The 20,852-nt window shown below is 42.5% G+C and overlaps 1 protein-coding gene across 1 annotated transcript in view; it reads left to right on the top strand.

The window, feature by feature from the left end:
* LOC120867792 (myosin VIIA and Rab interacting protein) overlaps positions 1-20,852 on the top strand; it is a 221,453-nt gene that overhangs the window by 54,240 nt on the left and 146,361 nt on the right. The gene's annotated exons all lie outside the window — the stretch shown is intronic.

The raw sequence follows: 20,852 nt of genomic DNA, 5'->3' as shown, positions 1-20,852 counted from the left end.
CAACAATACTGCAGTGGGTTGCCATTTCCTGCTCCAGGGGATCTTCCCGACCCAGGGATCGAACCCGGGTCTCTTATGTCTCCTGCATTGCCAGGCAGGTTCTTTACCACTAGCGCCACCCGGGAAGTCCAGTGTATTAAAACTCCAGCCCCCTCATCTTAGCGCTATGGATGACCTGGAACAGTAATCTTGAGTCCCAGTGGAACATAAAATCACCTAGAGAGCTTTGCAAAAACCACACTGTCCCCAGATTGTCATGTGATCGGTGGGGGGAAGGGAGGGAAGTTGGTGGATGGTCCATCTGTTCACAGTGTTCCTCTCCTGCCTCCACTCTTTCCTGCACCCCCCATCTTGCTACCAAAAGTCCATCATGTCAAAAGTGGGAATAGGTTCTCACTGAGCGCTTATTCCTGCGACCCTCTTGTTGCAGGCATGAACCCTGATAATAAAGCAATTATTTAATGTTACTTAGGGAGGCCAAGTTTAGTGATAGCCTTTCCTTTATTTCCCTAATCATATGTAGTTCATTAAGTGGTTGACTTGCTTTCCTTCCTTCGTCCACCAAACAGAATTTTTAAGAAATCCATCCAGCTTTGCAGAGGAGCAATAGCTTATGTCTCAGTGTATGTATTGGCACCACACACACTTGTGTTTCTTTTGGCAAAATTATCACTTAAAAAAATTGAGTATTCTGGGGTACCATGTGGTGGTTTAGCCATAACAGGTTGCTAGCGAGGGAATCAAGACAGAGGCTGACGTTGCCTTAAATGTGAGCTTACATAAGTCGCATTCGTCAGCACTGGTTTCAAACAATTGCACTTCTTAGGAAGCCAGTGGTGAATTGTATCTTCCTCCTGGAAAATGATGCCTTCCCCCTTGTGAGGGGTGGGCTGTGCAGGCAGGAACCTCCTGGGGAAGAGAGGTGTCACTGTGATTGTTGCTGTGCTTTTAATGTCATGCTGAGTGCAATCTCTCATCCACAGCAGTTTCCCCTTCTCATTCAAATCCAAGCATACAAACATTTCCCTAACTACTGTTTCAGACCATAATGTTTATCTGGCAGACCTGTGCAAGCTGAATTCTGGAAGGAAACCTAGCTTTAAGAAAAAAAAAAAAAAAACCTTAGAACATTGTGTTCAGGACTGAAATCAAGGATGTAGTTTCCCACATGTGTTGTTTTCCAGACAGTTTTCAAGGTTTTTTTTTTTTTCCCCTGAAGAACCTAGAATGATTCTTGTAGGTAGAGGGGAAATGACACCAGGAGACACAGAGAGTAAAGGAATCCACACACATCTCCCAGACAGTAACTATTCTATTCATTTACACTTCAGTCTCACTTCAGGAAGGATTTGAAGTGGCTTACTGATGTCACCACAGTCCCTCCAGAAGAGCTGGCAAAGGGAAATAACAGTGGAAACGCAAGAGGGGGTCAGCTGACATTCCTCTCAAGGGAGTGAGATTCCTGCCTCTCCAGCCCATTTTCCTCTGGGCTTCTGGGAGTCCAGGCAGGAAAGGAAAGTGTTGCATCTGGACAGTTGAGGGTCCAAGGGTCAGACACTGGCACAGGAGGACAAGACCAGCCACAACGCCCTCGTTTCCTGGCCTCACTCTCTGGAGGATTACAGAGGTGGGCTTTGAATGAATCCTTCCATTTCTAGCAGAGATGTGTAGTGTCAGAGGGTCACAAAGCTATATCTTTCAGTCCTATTGCATCATGCTTGGTTTTTGAATTAGCTCCTTCAGTCAGGCACACTTTCCTATTCTGCTGGGAGATACTTAATTCTCCTTATAGCAGTCAGCCACATGTCTTGTAGTAGGCCTGTTAGATCAGAAAGTGGGGCATTAAAAGGAACTAAAGGCAAACATTTCAGACAGGCCCAAGGCATAAGGGCATTTGGATGGAGTATCAGGGTTTAAATGATCATTGTGTGATTCTGTTGCATGAACGGAGAATGCACAGACTTTCTTGGAAGACTTCATGAGGCTAGTTATGAGCAGGGTAGTGGAGCATGACCATGATGTCTAAGCTCCTTATTCATCGGGGTTCAGACTCTCAACTCACCATTTTTTAGTTATATGGCCTTAAACATGGAGAAGGCAATGGCACCCCACTCCAGTCCTCTTGCCTGGAAAATCCCATGGACGGAGGAGCCTGGTGGGCTGCAGTCCATGGGGTCGCTAAGAGTCGGACACGACTGAGCGACTTCACTTTCACTTTTCACTTTCATGCATTGAAGAAGGAAATGGCAACCCACTCCAGTGTTCTTGCCTGGAGAACCCCAGGGACGGGGGAGCCTGGTGGGCTACCGTCTAAGCAGCAGCATGGCCTTAAACAAGTAACGTCATTTCTCAGAGCCTCAGTTTACCCATCTGTAAGATGGCTGTAATAATGCCAATCTCAGAGTGGTTATGAGACTCAAGCAGGACTATGCACGTGAAGCCTTTAGGAATCACTGACGTGTGGTCATCCCTGGCTAATGCCAGTGGTTACTGTGTATAAAGTCCGGAACCTCTGGTTGTTGTTGTCACTCTGTAACTCTTCATTTTCATTGTTTAAGGAACTGACTAGTAAAAGGAATAAAATTGCCTGTCAGTCTGCTGGAAAACAGAGGTGGGAAGAACCCAGAAACACTAATTGTGTTTGTGTTCTCTGAGTGAGAGCTTTTTCACTTGTTCAGTGAAGGGATGGGAATGGAGCACCTGCAAAGCCCTTTCTAACATGGGGAAGGGATGCTGTGTGCTTATCAGGAGACACATCTTCTCTAAGGGCCTCAACTGCCCTCCAAAAGGAGGGGTCAGGGGGTCAGATGCAGGTACCTCTGCAGGAGACAGTCCCAGAGCACTCCCCTGCCCAGGACATCCCTGTCCCGGGAGGAGGGACCAAAAGCATTCCTAAGTCTTGGATCAGGCCTCATGTTTTAAAACCCTAAAATTGTTGACTGTGGCCGTGACTTAGACTCACTGTGTAGGAAGATGGAAGAGTGCTGCCAGCCATTTCTGGCTAAGATGCTCAGTTATAGAAGCCAAAATCATTTGCCTTAGAAACAACTTCTGTGTTAGAATGGTAGAATTATGGAGGATTGATTTTTTTCAATTTAGTTTCATATTATAAAGTTATACTTAAGTCTTCTAAGAGGACATATGCATAAGATGAGCCAAGGTAAATTAATACACTTATGTGCAAATACTTACATAAACCCTTATAGAAAGAGACCTCATAGTACCTCAATGCCATACAAATGTGAACAGAAAAAGCACATACTTTGTGTCAGAAAAGGCCTGGATTTGAACTCAGTTGCAGCACATTCTGAGCACCCAGTGCCCGGGTATGTCACTCCTGAGAACCTCAGTCTCCTTGTCTGTTAAAGGCGTGGTATTTGCCTGATTCGCCCGATGCACAGACTAAATGAGACCACAATATGAACTGCCTGGCAATGTCAGTTTTCACCCCCTCTCTCCAGCCAGGGTTGGGAAAGGTGTAGGGGTTGCTTGATGGGAGGGGTGAGCTTTGGACAATTCATCAAGACTACTGAGGAAGTATGAGCGTGGAAAATGGGGGGAGAATTTTCACTTCATTTTCAGTTAGGCATGTCAGGTTTCTTTTTATCCATCCACCTTGTTTATTCATACATTTGTGCATTAATTCACTCATCCAGCCATTTTTCTATTGAGTATCTTGCACTGTGCAAGATACTGTTGAGACAGAGATGAATGAAAGAGCTGGGGGTTTGGGGGGAACTTTTTGGAATTAAATTGATTACATGAATGCAGAGATGGCACCTTGCTTCCTTAAGCACTATCTTGTGTGTTGGTGTTTAGGTATAAAAACATAACATTAAAAACCTAAAGCTTAGCTGTAGAATCAAAGATACGAGAAGTTTGGTGTTCTACATGTGTCCATAATTTAGTCTGTGTGTGTGTGTGTGTGTGCGCGCGCGTGCGTGCGTGCGTGTGTGTGTATAAAAGACCTTGATGCTGGGAAACAGAGGGCAGAAGGAGGAGGGGTTGACAGAGAATTAGATGGTTGGATAACATCACCGATGCAATGGACATGAGTTTGAGCAAACTCCAGGAGATAGTGAAGGATAGAGGAGCCTGACGCACTGCAGTGTATGGGATAGCAAAGAGTCAGACATGACTTAGTGACTGAACAACAAATATTAAAATTTAAAAGTACTGTTTTCCCACGTGATCTCATCTGTTCATCGTTAACTGCTTATTTTACCAATCAATCCTCCTGTTGTGTACTGGAAACCTACATCTTCATATTATGTACTAGAAATGTACATCTTCAAAGATCAGTTATTTTATGTTTAAGATTGAGACTAAGTCCAGAAAGACTGTATGTCTAGGCAATTACATGCTATTCCTAATTTTAAAATGTGTATTAAAATACTTTACTATCTTCCATCTGGAGCAGTATGTGGTGCTGAGCAGCTCTCATTGTTATAGATTTCTTCTTTAGCTGTACATTTAAATTCCTTTCTTGTGCCAGAGCCTGACATTTCACCTGAGTGTGCCACCTGGCATGTTCAAAATGACAAAATATTCATTTTCATCCTCCTATAGCTGGCTTCTCCCTGATGAATTTGTAGTTCTTAACTACCATTATGAACAACTTGGGTTCTGTTCTATTCATTTCACTTTAGAGAAAAAAACTTAAAAAAAAAAAAAACTGTTTCCAGAGTATTTTAAGTAGTATGAAGTTTTTCAGTGGTATACATAAGATGGGTGCAGGTGGTTTAGTTGCTAAGTTGTGTCCAATTCTTTGTGACCCCATGGACTATAGCCCAACAGGCTCCTCTGTCCATGGCATTTCCCAAGCAAAAATACTGGAGTGGCTTGCCATTTCCTTCTCCAGAGGATATTCCTGACCCAGGGATTGAACTTGCATCTCCTGCATTGGCAGGCAGATTTTTTTTTTTTTACCACTAAACCACCATAGCAGCTAAGAAATTGCTGGTGTGAATTCCAGATGAAACAATAAAAGATCTTATACAGTGGACCATTTAACAAAGACTGTGCAGCATGGGCTCCTCACAACTGCACTTGTTATTCTAGCTTGAAAGTGAGAGGAGACAACTTCTCTATTCTCTGAGTCTTTTCTGTTCTTAACAACTATTAAGTTGTAGATAATTCAAAGTCTTCGGCTCCCCACTTTAAAACTGGATGCAGGTTGAATTTTGCTCATGGCAAAGTGTTGTTTGGATGTTAAACTAATGACAGGATTACTCTGAGGCATGCCTGGGGTGCTGCTTATGAAACCCTTGCTTCAGGGTAAGGCTGCAGGTAAAAAACATCATCCAGAAGAGCTGTTTTTTCAAGAAATTGTCATGAAACTGGTCCAAGAATAACTTGGAATTGTGTACTGCTTTGGAGGACACTTTAGACTGCTGTAGATGTTCATCATAGTTTTTATGGGAGATGACAATGTGTGAATAAGCTTAAATTTTTCTTATAATCTTCATTTACTCTGTATATATCTGATCAGTGTAACTGCTTGGAGAATCATGCCAAGAATGAGTATTTTCAAGTCATTTTGATACAGAGATATTTTTAGTTTTGCAAAAAGAGGAGGACTGGTATACTTGCTAGAAGTGGTAATAAAAAGTCAGTTTGCAAACTCACAATGTTTTAATACCATATCCTTTGAGACACTCTAGCTTTATAATAAAACTCATATTTTCAGCTACTTTGAGGTACAGGGTAACAATTTGGTATTTTATATACGAGTTTAGTGGAAATCATTCTTCATAATATTTTCTTCATGTCTTCCCATAAGTCCCTCAAGTGAACACATTGCATATTAAATTTTGTTCTTTTGAATTGATTAGTATTATGACTCAATTGGATTTAGCCCTCTTTCTATACATAGTTTGGATCCCAGAACCCTCGCAGTTCAGTTCAGTTTAGTCGCTTAGTCATGTCCGACTCTTGGACCTCATGGACGGCAGCATGGCAGGCCACCCATGTACATCACCAACTCCCAGAGTTTACCCAAACGCATGTCCATTGAGTTGGTGATGCCATCCAACCATCTCATCCTCTGTCGTCCCCTTCTCCTCCTACCCCTAATCCCTCCTGGCATCAGGGTCTTTTTCAGTGAGTCAGCTCTTCACAGCAGGTGGCCAAACTATTGGAGTTTCAGCTTCAACATCAGTCCTTCCAATGAACACCCAGGACTGATCTCCTTTAGGATAGACTGGTTGGATCTCCTTGCAGTCCAAGGGACTCTCAAGAGTCTTCTCCAACACCACAGTTCAAAAGCATCAATTCTTCAGTGCTCAGCTTTCTTTATAGTCCAACTCTCACATCCATACATGACCACTGAAAACACCATAGCCTTGACTAGATGGACCTTTGTTGGCAAAGTAATGTCTCTGCTTTTTAATATGCTGTCTAGGTTGGTCATAACTTTCTTTCCAAAGAGTAAGCATCTTTTAATTTCATGGCTGCAATCACCATCTGCAGTGATTTTGGAGCCCCCCAAAATAAAGTCAGCCACTGTTTCCACTGTTTCCCCATCTATTTGCCATGAAGTAATGGGACCAGATGCCATGATCTTAGTTTTCTGAATGTTGAGCTTTAAGCCAACTTTTTCACTCTCCTCTTTCACTTTCATCAAGAGGCTCTTTAGTTGTTCTTTGCTTTCTGCCATAAAGATGGTAACATCTGCATATCTGAGGTTATTGCTATTTCTCCCGGCAATCTTGATTCCAGCTTGTGCTTCTTCCAGCCCAGCGTTGCTCATGATGTACTCTGCATAGAAGTTAAATAAGCAGGGTGACAATATACAGCCTTGACGTACTCCTTTTCCTATTTGGAACCAGACTGTTGTTCCATGTCCAGTTCTAACTGTTGCTTCCTGACCTGCATACAGGTTTCTCAAGAGGCAGGTCAGGTGGTCTGATATTCCCATCTCTTTCAGAATTTTCCACAATTTATTATGATCCACACAGTCAAAGGCTTGGCATAGTCAATAAAGCAGAAATAGGTGTTTTTCTGGAACTCTCTTGCTTTTTCCATGATCCAGCGGATGTTGGCAATTTGACTGATTTCTCTTCCTTTTCTAAAGCCAGCTTGAACATCTGGAAGTTCATGGTTCATGTACTGCTGAAGCCTGGCTTGGAGAATTTTGAGCATTACTTTGCTAGCATGTGAGATGAGGGCAATAGTGTCGTAGTTTGAGCATTCTTTGGCATTGCTTTTTTGGGGGGGATTGGAATGAACTTATTTTGAAAGAATTCTTATACATTTCTTAAGACCATTTTATAAATGCCACATAACTCTGAATTACATTAAAGTACATAAAGCATTTTATGAACTAAATGTGATTTCTGTTAATTTAAACTTTGCAACTTTCCCATTTGGAGCACTTAATGATTTGCTATTTTGTCCCCTCCTCCCTTTTCCCTGAATCAACTTTTTGTTTACTTTTTTTAAAATTATAGCAATTAAGAATAGTTTTAGAATCTCAACTCTTTACTCTTCTTAGTAGATATTTGTATCAGCCAGGGTCAAGTGGAGAAACAGTAACAATAGGCCATATATATTTATCGCAAAGACCTAGAACATGATTGCAAGAGCTGGATAGGCAAGTCCAAAACCCATATAGTGAATCATCATGAAGGGCAGGCTGAAACTCTCAGGCCTGAGCTGAACCTCCTGTCCACAGGCAAAATTTCTCCTTTCTCAGGGAAGCTTCAGTTCTGCTGCTAAGGCCTTTCAACTGGTTGAATTAAGTCCACCCCAGATTATCTAAGATAATCTCCCTTACTTAAAGTCAACTGATTACTGATACCTTCACAGTGATAGCTAGATTAATGTTTGGATAACTAGAGACTATTGCCTCACCAAGTTGACATGTAATTAACATGGACCATAACATGTAAAAACAAAACATTTCAAATTCAAGAAGACCGATACAGATTTATGTGCTATTGTATTTCTTTGATATCAGTCGAATCCAGTTTTGTTCCTTTAGTGTTGCAGTGAAATGCACACTTGTAAAAGTAAAAATTCAAGTCGCTTCTGTGTTGGCTGAGAGAATAGGGCAGTAGAGAGGTGACGTGGGTGGTTGTCACAGAGACAGTCTGCCCTGCAGACACAGCAGGCAGGCGGTTGGACAATTACAGGATTTCAAGGTAAGTTCACCCCAGTGTGTTCTGTCTTCTCTTTAGCTCCTGAGAACTAGCCTTTCTGAAGAACTCTATCTAATAAGAGAGCTTTCCTTGGCTGTTCAGAGTGTGTCTGTTGCTGACTGATTATCCAAAACAACCAGGCTTAAGCCTAGAAGCTTTGGAAACCAGGGGAAGAAACTCTGAGTTTTAGCAAGGATACCTGTGAAGTTGCCCAAAAAAGGCGGGATACAGGTACTGGGCTTTTGAAAACACTGAATGACTACTAAATTTGTTTTCTTCTGCTCTACCTCTCTCCCTGGAGAAGAAAATGGTGACCCACTCCAGTATTCTTGCCTGGGAAATCCCATGGACAGAGGAGCCCGGCGGGCTGCAGCCCACGGGGTTGCAAAGAGTCAGACACAACTGAGTGACTGAGCATGCTCTAACTCTCAGAAAAAAAGTTTCTTAAAGACACAGACTCTACATTCTTGGAGCATATGACTGGTATAGGCATCACTTTGGATCCCAGCAGGAAACAAACAGTGTGCTCAAATTAGGGCAGTTTGAGGAAGGGTTAACAAAATGGCCTATTTATAAAGGACTGAGCTCCAGGGAAACCCCAATGACATTATATAGTACCCAGTCACCACTGTGGGTGGGCCCCAGTCTGGGATTAAGGGAGGAGAGAGACCGGAAGTCTGAAGGCAAACCTGGGATGAGGGGATACCCTCATAGGTACTGTGACTCCAGGTTAGGTGATGAAACCAGTCCTCAGGAGAAGGAGCTGGGGGGACAGGAATGTCCTGACCCTGAAAATACACCTCCCTGTCTCCCTCTGTCACCTGCGCGGGTTCCCCAACCACTGAACCCATCAAAAGTCACAGGGCCACGGAGTCTTCTCATGTGGTCCCTCCACATTAGTTACCTGGTGGTTACAGTGAAGGGTAGGTCCGAAGGGGCAAGCCCTCTGTTAATGTTAGAAACAGCTTCAAGTGCATGATCTTGAACTAGAGGTATGATTTCTCTGAGGCTCAGTTTTCTCATTTTAAATAGAGTCATTATAATTAGCTGGCTAAGTTAGTTTAGGGACAGATAGCACATACAAATTTCCTTTAACAATAGGGGGCATTTAATGTAATAGCTGCTACTGTTTATTATAATTGACACCATTACTGTAATTGTTATAGGCAGGGGGTTCACAGGCCAGTAGGGAAAGAGATAAGATATTCAAGAAGCATTTTAAACTGTTTTAGAGTAACTATAGCATCTTACAAACAGTATATATTTATATATACTGTGTACCTTAACTTGGCCTTCCCTGGTGGCTCAGACAGCGAAGAATCTGCCTGCAATGCAGGACACCTGGGTCTGACCTAAACTCCGATAAGTCAAAACTCCCATCTCCTCTAGGTGCTCCTGATGACCGTACATTTTCACTTTTCCCTACCTATCTGCCTGACTAAAAAAGAACATTGGTGAACTACCCCGATTTGAATTCCTTTCCCCTCCTACCTACCTCATGGTGGAGAATTTAGAGACAAAGAAAATGGCTCCCAAATTTGGCATCAGTGGGGAGAAACTGAGACTAACGCACATGATCTGACTTCGCTGTTGCTGCCTTTGAAGTGATTTCATACAACTGTGAGTATTAGGCAAGTAATAATAGCACTGGGATATCATAAATGTGCCCACATATGTAGTTTCTCTTCTCTATGGCATTTAGGATTATAAAAGAGGATATACAGCTATAACAGTACAGATAGCAGTGCGTCTATAGATAGTATGGATCACTATGCTTTGTGTGTCAGGATGATTTAGATCATAAGTCAAATAGAAAGCCACATGGAAACATCTTAAAAATTCATCTCAGAGGAAGGTCAAAGGGAATCCATCGTCATTACAAGAAAGATCTGGACCGTCAAGGTTCTGGGGACACAAGCAATAGCATGCTGGTTTTGAAAAGAAATTCTTACTCATTCCTTATGGCAAGCATTCTGTGCTGTCTGCACGGATGAAGCTCCCAGCTGTGAATAAAACCAGGTCGGCGGCTCGGCAACAGTTTATCATATTACACCTATGAATAATTCACGAGTCATCTGTTGACCATAAAGCGCGCTAAGGAATTCTAATAAACGCATGATTTCTACTTCCTGGGGTAAAGCAGTATTGGCATTTACAACCTGTCTGAACAATAAAGTGCTGGTAAAAATATGACTGACAGTTATGAGTCTTTGCTATTCCTAAGCATTAATCACCTCGAAGGACAATATCAGCTATCTGCATTTCTCAGACTGTTAGTTACAAAATGCTAGCAACATGTTAAACTTCAGTTACTTCTTATAGTATCTCATGTTCACATGAGCAAGACTTAATGACTCACAAGACAGTTTGAAATAAATATGGATATGCACCCTGGAATTTTCTCTTTCAATGGCAATAATTATTAACAACACTAGTTTCGGAGGTAGTAATTTTTGGGAGTTTAGTTCTTATTCAGAGTGTACTGAAGATGTGATTATTATTAGTACCGCTGTCTTTCCCAGCATATAATTATTCCCATATTAATTTAACTTGTTATTGGGTGAAAATAGCACCATATTGGCAGAGGGATATGATGTTAAAGTATCAATGATACAAAATGATTTTAACATAGAGTTAAACTTTGTGATGATTCTGAGTTATCTCACGAAATCATGAGTATTGCCTTTTATGACATCCTGATCGTGCTGGGGGAAAAAAAATAAGAAAATAAATACATTTTTTAAAAGTATCAAACTTGAATCAGATTTTTGTTATTCTGATATTTTAGTTTTGAATATCCTGTCTACTTTTTGGACATAGGCATGTGTTCTGATTACCCTTTCACAGAAGAAATTGAAGCTCACCTGAATGGATTAGGAAACAGATGTGAGTTGTGCAGACCTCAGGTCTTGTCACTAGCCTTCCAGTCACTTCTCTTTCCTCCCATTTTTCCTTCAGAAATGGCAGAATGGTATATTTAAAATGGATAAGCAACAAGGACATATTGTATAGCACAGGGAACTCTGCTCAATGTTGTGTGGCAGCCTAGATGGGAGGGCAGTTTGCAGGAGAATGGATCCATGTCTATGCATATGACTGAGTTGCTCTGCTGTCCATCTGAAACTACGACAGCCCTGCTAATTGGCTATACTCCAATATGAAATAAAAGGTTAAAGAAAGAAAAAGAAGGAAAAGAAATGGAATAACGGACCCTTCCCTTCACAGCAGGACTAGAGCTCTATTCCACTGGTGAGACATCTCTTTTGAACCAGAAGAAAAAAGTTCATGCTCCACAAGTCTTGATTTTCTCTCTCATTTCAACTAAGGAGTAATGTGACTCTGTTGGACTGTCTTGAAATTTTGAAAGTAAAGATAATCAAATGCATATGTAGCAAGACTTTGGTTTTGTAAATAAAGAGAGAGAGAAAGAGTGTGTGTGTGTGATTTTTGTGTTGATTTTAGAAGTTCTGGAGGGAGTATTGCTAAATATTGAAAATGATTATCTCTAGGTTTGATTTTGCCTAGATAAGGGTGCTGGCATAAAGGGACTGAATAGGCAGCATTTCAATTTGATACAATGTCATAAGTGGATGATGTGCTCTGTGGCTTTGGGGGTGCCTGCCCTGTGAGGTTTGGCTGAAGTCTCGCACAGCAGTCTGTCTTATCTGCCTGCCATTAAGTGGCCTTGGGGCTTTGCAAATTGAGCTGCAGTCCTCTCTGACTAAATAGATCTTGTCTCTCTTAGGTTGTAAAAATTACTCTGGACTCTGTGTTCCACCTAGGATTTATGATTTCTCTATGCTATATGTTTGTGTTGACATAAATAGTCTTCCCAGAAATTTGGCACAAGCCTGGCCATGTGCTGATTCTTAGAGATCACCAAGAAATCAATTCCAGCTCCAACATCACATCACTGTGTTTAGCCTCTAATCTTTAAGTGGGTACTCCATAATTTTGTCAAAGGCATTAATTTGAAAGAAAAAAATGCTTTATAGCTTTGTGTTTTATTGAACTCTGATTGATTTTTTAAAAATGTTACCAGAATCCTCACGTATGTTACCTAAATCTCCAGCCTCTTTTATGTCCTAAGTTGTGGCATTTTGGGCTTCCCTTGTGGCTCAGCTGGTAAAGAATCCTCCTGCAATGCAGGAGACCTGGGTTCAGTCCCTGGGTTGGGAAGATCCCCTGGAGAAGGGAATGGCTACCCATTCCGGTATTCTGGCCTGGAGAATTCCATGGACTACATAGTCCATAGGGTGGCAAAGAGTCGGACGCAACTGAGCTACTTTCACTTTTACTTTGTAGAATTTCCCCACTTTTGACATGATGTTTGATGCAGGAGTTGCTTATTATCCCCATTTTTTTAAAAAAAGGTGTAAAATAGGAGGAAATTACACAGGAGGAGAGAAAGGCTCTTCATAGAAATGGCCTATGGGTTCATTTGACATTAGTGTTGACTGCTGTATGAAAACAAACTCAATAGCTATCCAATACTTAAAAGTCTAAATTTTTCATATACCGTTTGTGGGTGAACTCAACCCAGATTTTTAATGAGTTTGTCTCTTTTGGGATTTGCAGGATTTAGTAATTAATACTAAGTAACTAGCTTGCCCAATATGGTCAGATGAACAACCTTTTGCCACACATTCTACTGGAAGATGAAGGCAACATTTGATTTCATGGCATTTAATAGGTAATTTTTAAATGGCAAGTAAATGGGCAATTGATTATATTTTTTCCAGTGAACACAACCACCACTAAAATACTTTGTCTCCTCTAATTAGCATCAGTGCCATATTTTCATAATGAAAATCAATGTCAGTGGTGAAAAAGATTTTCACAAGATCTATAAAGCTTTTGGTGGATGAAGATCTCTGTGGCTGGTGCTGAGGAAATCAAAGTGAACAAAGATCCTCCGATTAAAAATAAAATTAAAATTAAAAAAAGATGTAGTCTTGATTTCCAGTATTTTGACTAAATCACGGATAAATTTTCTAGAAAAATAGAGACAAAAACATTTGACAGAAGAGACAAATAACTTCAAAGCTGTGAACAGTGTTCAACTCACCACACACAAAATAAATATAAGCTGTCTGTGAAGTCGCTCAGTCGTGTCCGGCTCTTTGTGACCCCATGGATTGCAGCCTACGAGGCTCCTCTGTCCATGGGAAATATAAGTCAAAACAGAAAAAAAAGAAGTGAACACAGGAGTTCACAGTCCAGTGGGAAGGCAAAAATCAGGCAAAGAAGCACAGAAGGAAGTGTAAAATTACAACTGTGGCACAGGTTATGGAGGAGAAAGGTCATTATGCTGCTTAAGACCAGTTCTCTAGAAGCAGAGCCTGAGGCAGGGATTTCAGTGCCCATGATTTGTTGGGGGGAAGGGGTGCTCTTGGAAGAAGCCGATGTCCAGCTCAGGCTGAGGCCTGGAAGAGTGAGGACTCAGCTGGACTGGGTGTCAGCCTGATCCCATGGGGGCTCTGGGGCATGAGTTGTACCAGAGTTGCCTCATTTTAAGGCACAAGGCTGGCATCTTGCAATCTCCTCGACCTCATGCTAGTCAGATATGAACCAGGGTCTGACCTGGGTTCAGTGAGTATGGCTCCTGGGCAAAGGGACTTCTGTAGGGCCAAGGGCAATGTTCCAGAGAAGAAAGGCAGTAACTAGGAGAATGAGTACATTGAGTCATGGGCGGGGGGCTGGGGGCACTACAGATTCTGAGAGAACATACATTCTTCTTTGTCCAGAACCCACTGGTGGCCTCCCATCGCAAGAAGAAAATCTCTTGACAAAGACTCTCGAGGCCCGTGGGCGCTGGTGCCCACTCTGACCTCACCTCATGAATGTCCTTGAGTCAATACTTGTTGTTCGACATGATAGTCACTGTTACCCTCGTTAACCTGGCTCTGGCTGGCTTTCTGGTTATCTTTTCTTAAAAAATTAATTTATTTATTTTAATTGGAAGCTAATTACAATATTGTGGTGATTTTTGCCATACATTGACATGAATCAGCCACAGGTGTTGAAACAGCAATGTATATTTTGGGCATTACTTTGCACTTCATTACTGTGTATTGAGGCTCCCAGGTGGGTGGTCATACATTTTTATTTCAAAGACTATAAGTGCCCTAGAATTTTAAGTTAAAACTTTTAATATACAGCAAGATTGCCGGGAGAAATATCAATAACCTCAGATATGCAGATGACACCACCCTTATGGCAGAAAGTGAAGAGGAACTAAAAAGCCTCTTGATGAAAGTGAAAGAGGAGAGTGAAAAAGTTGGCTTAAAGCTCAACATTCAGAAAATGAAGATCATAGCATCTGGTCCCATCACTTCATGGGAAATATATGGGGAAACAGTAGAAATAGTGTCAGACTTTATTTTTTTGGGCTCCAAAATCACTGCAGATGGTGACTGCAGCCATGAAATTAAAAGATGCTTACTCCTTGGAAGAAAAGTTATGACCAACCGAGATAGCATATTCAAAAGCAGAGACATTACTTTGCCAACAAAGGTCCGTCTAGTCAAGGCTACGGTTTTTCCAGTGGTCATGTACGGATGTGAGAGTTGGACTGTGAAGAAGGCTGAGAGCGGAAGAATTGGTGTTTTTGAACTGTGGTGTTGGAGAAGACTCTTGAGAGTCCCTTGGACTGCAAGGCGATCCAACCAGTCCATTCTGAAGGAGATCAACCCTGGGATTTCTTTGGAAGGAATGATGCTAAAGCTGAAACTCCAGTACTTTGGCCACCTCATGCGAAGAGTTGACTCATTGGAAAAGACTCTGATGCTGGGAGGGATTGGGGGCAGGAGGAGAAGGGGACGACCGAGGATGAGATGGCTGGATGGCATCATGGACTCGATGGATGTTAGTCTGAGTGAACTCCGGGAGTTGGTGATAGACAGGGAGGCCTGGCGTGCTGTGATTCATGGGGTCGCAAAGAGTCAGACACTACTGAGTGACTGAATTGAACTGAACTGATGGCTTTTCTGGCTCCAGAGAAATCTCTTCTCTAAACCAAACATGATCACATTACTATCTCTGTTTGAAATCGGCCCAGGATTGAGGATAGAAAAATAGAGAATCTTTAAGGTCAAATTCTGTGTATACACGTGGTGGGGGTCGGCGGGAAGGGGTGTCTTAGTTCCCCAACCAGGGAGTGAACCTGGGCCTCCCACAGTGAAAGTGTCAAGCCCTAACCACTGGACCTTCAGGAAGTTTCCTCAAAACTTGCTTTTGATTTCACACAAAACAATGACTGGATAACCGTGGGATTCCTATTCTGGGACCTAACTTCTGCCTTTGTTTGTCTCTAACATCTCTGCTGTCTTAGCTGTTTTCAGAACCTTTCCCAACATTCATACTTTATTATTTGGTATCAGGTTTTTTTCCTCCTTGCATTCTTCACTTTTCTGAGTTCTATTTTTAGTTTCCATAATCAAGGGAGGTTTGGGGAACCTGGTTCTTCGTCAAAATAAGATGCTGCCTCCTAGCTGTTTCTGTTGTTGGGGTCAGGGTGCAGAGATGCCTCACTTGATGACACTGTGATCTGATCCTGTCTTTGAGATGTTCTGAATCATTTTCAGGAACAGCCCAGAGGCTAGGTCTGAAACACTGCCAAGTTCCTGAAGAGACGATTTTATCTGACCATCTTTCCTCAATCACAGGAATGTATATTGCTTACAAGACATACATCTAATGACTGATTTGACACAGGAGGCCACCACGTATCAGCAAACGCATGTGTTCTACTTGGGGACCCAGTATCTGCCAGCCAGGGGCTGGGGTAGAAGACTTTGGCACATAGGAGGAGCTTGGGAAAATGTACCTAGATTGACTAAAAGTAGCTAGGGTGGAGAACACAAGGATTAAAAAAACACACGATTATAATTACATACTTTAGTTAACTCATCTATAAACTAGGGGCCAGACCTATCTTTGGGGAGTGTTAAATGAAAGGTTGCATATAAAATGCTTAACAGAACGACAGACTTAATGATATCAGAACACTACTTAGTAAAGTTACATACAGCACAGGGTGAAAGTAATCAGTTCCGTAGAGAGTAGTGTGGACAAGAGTATCTGAGAAACCTTAGTAGGTTGGTCTTGAGAATTCAACCAGATTTTGTGGGTCTGTCACATCCATCACAGTCTGTCTTGGCAGCAACACCCATGTCTGTTGGGGGCGTCATATACATTTGTGTAGGAAGAGAAACTGGACCCTGGACCCTATGGATAGGGTTGGGGCTTCCCAGGTGACTCAGTGGGTAAAGAATCTGCATGCAGTGCGGGAGATGCGAGTTTGATCCTTGGGTTGGGAAGGCCCCCCCTGGAAGAGAGCATGGCAGCCCGTTCTAGTTTTCTTGCCTGGAGAATCCCATGGACAGAGGAGCCTGGTGGGCTACAGTCCATGGGGTTGCCAAGAGCCAGACACAACTGAACGACTGAGCACACAGATAGGTTTGATCCCCTAATATTGCTTGACATTTCTGTGAATCGAATAGTCAGTTTTATTACCAAAGGAAATTATGAAAGGAACCACTTCCAGCTTCAGTTAAGTATTATTTACAAACACTCGATGGCCTCTATTGTGTTAAACAACAATAATTGCTAATGATTGCATTTCAGAAGTCCAGGGACTGCCAAGTCTCCTGGGAATGACATAAAATATTTTTATTAAAATTTAGTAATTTCAACATCATAAAATATCTACTGGTGACATATAATCAGTAAACATTAGTAATCTTTAAAAAATATATTTTAAAGAAAGAGAGGTGTCTTTTTAGGATCTTCTCTAGAGACTACATTTTTTCAGTTTTTCAGTAACTTCAGCTCCACTTTTTTGTTGTTTACATGATGATCCTAATTACTAGACCTTGTTTCCTCTGAAAATGGAATCTTAAAACCATTTCCTCTCTTTTGAAGGAAAAATATAAAGTGGTATTTTGGCAAAAACTCCTCAGGATTATTTACCCAGTAATGTCAGACTCATAGTTCCATTTTCCATAAGTTTGAGTCATCTAGAGTAGTATGGAAGAGCACTTTTTGTGATGATGAATGGGTAGCAAGTGTTTAACCAAAGATTAGAAATATTTAAAATCTAAAGCAATCATAGAAACTTATTTCTTCAGCAATCCTTTTGAAATTTTACTTCAGACAAGGCTTAATCCATAACCAAATAACATTGCTAAATATAAACCTGAAATACAGGTTTCTGATATTTGAAAAGGTGGGCCTGGATTACATTTCAGTCTTCACATGATCCAGTTTCTTTATCCCTCCCAGGGCCCATCCAGTATATGGTGCACTTAACTAAACATCGTCAGGAAAACGTGAAATAGTCCTGCAATAGAAGAAAATCTAAAACAAAAGGGAGTATTGGTTTCCTTGGTCAAAAATGTCTCCTTCGGCATATGTGTATAGACATACAGTCTTCTTTGCTGTATAACATGAATTTTAATCCTAAAGTTTAAGTAATATGAGTTACTGATTAGGAATATTTTCTGTCACAAATTATTCAGTTTATAATGCTTGACTATTTTGACTCTACTAATTTTAGTTCCTAAGGCCTCTCCTGCTATGATCACCATGACGCTTGATTCATTCCAATTATCTATTTATTCAACAAATAGCCAACAGCCTGCTCCTGGACTCTGTGGGAGGGCTGGGCCCTGCCCTTCTGGAGGTTATGTTCTAGTGGAGCAGACAATTAGCAAGTAAACACAGGAATAGATCCGTAAAGTTATTTGTTACAGATTGTGATAAAGGGTGGGAAAGAAAGAAATAGAGCTCCCTAATGGACATGAATGAGGACATGTTCTTTACAAAATGTTTGAGGACAGAACCTTTATGTCCCTTGATTCCCCAATAATAAACAACCCATGAGAAATTTAATTTAGAATTAGGTGCCAGGAAATGCTGCCTTCCGGTGTGTCTATGATGTAAGGCCACATTCTGTGACCAAAGAAACGTTGAAAAGCTGAAACATTGCTGAAAGCTTTCAGAGTGTCTTGTTATTCATTCTGATTGTTCTAGTCATCAGGGCCCAGTAGATGACACAGTCAGATTGCTAGGTGGTAGACCTGTTCCCAGTTCTAAGTGCAGGGCTGCCCTCTAGTGGACTCTGAATAAATGTTGTTGCTGCTACTGCTGCTGCTAAGTCGCTTCAGTCCTGTCCGACTCCGTGCGATCCCATAGATGGCAGCCCACCAGGCTCCCCCATCCCTGGGATTCTCCAGGCAAGAACACTGGAGTGGGTTACCATTTCCTTCTCCAATGCATGAGAGTGAAAAGTCAAAATGAAGTTGCTCAGTCGTGTCCGACTCTTTGCAACCCCATGGACTGCAGCCCACCAAGCTCCTCCATAATGTTACTTGAGGATAATAGGTTATAAAATACAAAACTTGCAGGCAAATGGCAAACTGTATGAAGACTGGTATGTCTAAGCTTCAGTCTCAGCAAGCTTCTAAAGACAAACTCCTATAACCAGTTGTCCTCAGGATATATGTCCCTATTAGCTTGAGGCTTGGGTTTTAGAACCAGATGGAAACTTAGTTCTCTGCTCCTACTTCTCATTTCTAGAGAAGAAACTCAGAATTCAGAAAGGTAACATGACTTGGCCACTGTCCCAAGGTGAATGAGAACTAAACTGTAAACGTGATTCTTTCTCTGTAAATATCTCTCGTTTATTTGATCAAATTTATTTAACTATTTTTACTATCTTCCTACCTCTCTCCCCTTCACTCACTTTTCCCGAGGCACCTTGTTCTCTTACTGTTCCTCCAGCACATTGGGCAAGGCTTCCCACACTCAGATCTTGGCACTGGGTGCTCCCTCTGCCTGCCATGTTCCTCCCTGTACTGCCTTCAAGCCGTTGCTCAGATGTCACCTTCTCACTCTGACCACCCTATTTAATACACAGGCTCCCACCAGCACTCCAGATCTATCTTTTCCCTGGTCTACTTTTGCCCATAGTAAGTATCACCATCTGTCTATAATTTAGGTATTCATCATGTAATATCAGGAATGTAAGTGCCTGACCGCGGAAATCTTTGTCTCTTTTGCGCTTTTGTCCCGTGGACATAGCCCATGTGCCTAGGATAATGTGTAGCACACAAAAGGGGCTTAGTAAACATGTGTCAGAGTAACCTTCCAAAATGAATACGTCACCTAGTGGAAGGGCCACTCGCTCCGGCAGGGAAGTTCAGCTCTACACGACGGCTGGGAGAAGCTGAGCAAATTTCCTATGCCTCATGGAAGACCAGGCCACGTTGCCTAACTGCACCGACCACCCACCATTGCCATCACGATTAGCCCAAGAGACCAGTTTAGACCTTCTGATTCTCTCTCCCCAAAGCGGTCTCCAGGACCCATCCCATCAAGCCTCTCATCACCCTATACCTGCCTCATGTCCATGTCCATGTGCAAAGCCTCCTCGGTCTGTGGAATCTCTCCCCATGCAGTGCACTTCAGTCTCTCTTCTGCCTCCATCTCTACCACCCCAGCTCTGCCCCCATCATCAGCAGAGCCAGCCTGTCCCTCAGCCTCTGAAAGCTGCCATGGCTCTTGCTCTGAAGTCTGCCCCTCCCCCAGAGACACCGCTACCCCAGAGCTCTTTTCAAATTGTGGCTGTTTCTTCCCTTCCCTGTTGTAATTCTGGGACTGCTCCAGACCAGAACCTTGGGTCCTCTGAAGCACTTTCATGTGAATGTAGTACCCACCACCCATCCTTGTGCCAGCCATCTGTCAGCATTATGCCAGTCCGCCTCATTCTCACAACCTTTTATTACCTGGACAGCCGTCTTAGTCTCACTCAGTATTCCCGTGACCCTTCTACTTCCCTTTGGTGATTTCAGCTCCCCTTCAGTGACCCAGACAGCGCCTCAGTCTCTCAGTTCTCTGCCTTCCATTCATCGTCCCGTCCCTGGCCCTTCCCTAGTCCTCATCATCCTCTTCATTGCCCAGACTTCGAATTCTTGACCTCAAGCATCCTAGTCTCCAACCACTGCTTTCTGTCTTGTCGTGACCCCTTGTCCATAATTCTTCATCCCTGGCATCTAGAGACTTCTACTTTTTCATTGTTGAGGCCCCCTCCTGTCCTGACTTCCCCTTTACTTAGCTCGGACTCCATGAGTTAATCTTTTTCTTTGCATTCACCTTCAGCTCTTTTGCTTTTGTTCCTTCACCTGTTCTCACCTGGGTAACTCCAGTCTCCCTCTGAACCTCCCCTTGCACCTGAGTAGCTGGGAGTGGGTAGAGGGAAAGGCACCACTATGCTGTCGTTCTTCCATCACTTTCCTAGCCAGTCTCCACTCTCCAAGATGCCAATTATTCCTGCCTCGTCCTCACTCTACAGCCCTCTTCACCCATCACCTCCTCACTCTCAGCTAATTAAACCTTTTCTTTTTTGGTCTAATGACAAACATTATGTATTTTGAACTAAGAAATAAAGTTGATGTTTTATTAATAGAGGAGCCCCATCCTCCCAGACATGGTTGCTTCTGCTGCTGCTGCTGCTAAGTCACTTCAGTTGTGTCTGACTCTGTGCGACCCCATAGATGGCAGCCCACCAGGCTCCCCCGTCCCTGGGGTTCTCCAGGCAAGAACACTGGAGTGGGTTGCCATTTCCTTCTCAAATGCATGAAAGTGAAAAGTGAAAGTGAAGACGCTCAGTCGTGTCTGACTCTTAGCAACCCCATGGACTGCAGCCCA

The sequence above is a fragment of the Oryx dammah genome, unplaced genomic scaffold (genome assembly GCF_014754425.2).
Source record: "Oryx dammah isolate SB20612 unplaced genomic scaffold, SCBI_Odam_1.1 HiC_scaffold_9, whole genome shotgun sequence".
In the NCBI taxonomy this organism is placed as follows: Eukaryota; Metazoa; Chordata; class Mammalia; order Artiodactyla; family Bovidae; genus Oryx; species Oryx dammah.
This window is presented reverse-complemented; position numbering and strand designations above follow the sequence as displayed.